The 1,484-nt window shown below is 41.7% G+C and overlaps 1 non-coding gene across 1 annotated transcript; it reads right to left on the bottom strand.

Annotated features, from left to right (window-relative positions):
- Nucleotides 1-980: 980 nt before the first annotated feature.
- On the bottom strand, nucleotides 981-1,053 carry TRNAV-AAC (transfer RNA valine (anticodon AAC)). Its single transcript has one exon. It is a non-coding gene; the product is annotated as a tRNA-Val (tRNA).
- Between the last annotated feature and the right edge of the window lie 431 nt (nucleotides 1,054-1,484).

The raw sequence follows: 1,484 nt of genomic DNA, 5'->3' as shown, positions 1-1,484 counted from the left end.
TCGAATTCAACTTTTTTTAGTGTTATAATTGTTCATGTAAAATAGATGAATAGGTACATGGCGCATATGCCAGATACTGTGAACTTTAGTATTATGTCAGAAGAAGCTTCAAAACTGCTAAATAATCTTAAACTGATCGCTACAAATGGATGCAAGTTGTCCCGACCCCTTACAGCTACCATATTCCGAAGGAACAGATAAATACAATTTTAAGGGAGCATTGGTAAAGTTCATAAAAATGTCCCTCTATTTGGACTAACAGTATACCACAAAAGAAAGGGACAAGACTTGATATGATTTATCAAGTGCAACAAGTCACCAGTGTGATCCCTCTAGAAGAAGTACGCTATGCCTATTTAAGCTTCACAAAGGTGGTTTAAAAAAGGCCACCCCAGTGTGGGTCACATTGGTGCAGGCCTGTTTTGTAATTTTGTGTTTATTTTTTTTTGGTCAATTCACATAATTATCTATGGACTGTAACTTTACTGTTTCTACCCCTTTTAGATAGGTGGCACACCACCGCTATCTATGGACATGAGCCTTTATTAGGGATCGTGTAGTTCTTCCAGGGGTATATATAGATCGTGAACATGATGCAGCAACTCTATATAGCAATCTACGTTTAAGGGTAGCCCAAACTCTGATATCTGGATCCTCCCAATCTATCTATGAGTGCAGCCACTCTGGTACTTAATGCATATTTCCAGTTTTGATTTGATCATCCCTTTTGCTGTATATTGTATAGGCGTTCATAAAACTGTCCCATACTTTGGTCTATAAAGTCTGGTACACCCCTAATTTCTATATGTGGCAGTGCAGAGTATGCACATGGCTAGTCAGAATGTGAGATTCCTTGCACAGCACTAACCATATGTTGCCGCTACCGACTTTTTTAGCATGTCATCCACAAATGTTTGCACGTATGTGCAGTTTTTAATTAACAGAGTTCTAATTCGGTATGTGCCAGGAAAAAAAAAAAGTGTTTCCGCCCGGTCTCGAACCGGGGACCTTTCGCGTGTTAGGCGAACGTGACAACCACTACACTACGGAAACTGCCATGTTAGCACTGAACAGTTTGACTTACTCTTCACACTCCTCCTCCTGTGATGTATGTTTTGGCCTGTTTTCAGCACTCAAAGCCTCCTTGTATTTCAGTTTCTCTTACTGTTGTTGGATAATTGTGTTGTAGCTTCACCAAAATCCTACCCCCATCAGGATAGTTTCTAAGAAGTTTGTGAAATATGGTGCCAAAGGAAAACTGTTACATGCACCCCTGCCCCAAATGTGTGCACGGCTCCCTTCCATGCCCCAAACTTCTCCCTATGCATAACCACCACATGGCACCACCCTCTTGCTTCAGGCACAAACATGACAGCATGTGTAGCTTCCATATCCACAGGCCCAAAGACGTAGGGTTTGCAAAATCCCCACCCAGATAAATACCTTGTCCCAGCCAGATCTGCGTTTACCCACCATACCCTGCA

The sequence above is a fragment of the Ambystoma mexicanum genome, assembly GCF_040938575.1.
Source record: "Ambystoma mexicanum isolate Mex_15411 chromosome 12 unlocalized genomic scaffold, UKY_AmexF1_1 Mex_chr12_unloc.2, whole genome shotgun sequence".
In the NCBI taxonomy this organism is placed as follows: domain Eukaryota; kingdom Metazoa; phylum Chordata; class Amphibia; order Caudata; family Ambystomatidae; genus Ambystoma; species Ambystoma mexicanum.
Note: the sequence above shows the minus strand (reverse complement) of the source record. Positions and strands in the feature narration are given on the sequence as shown.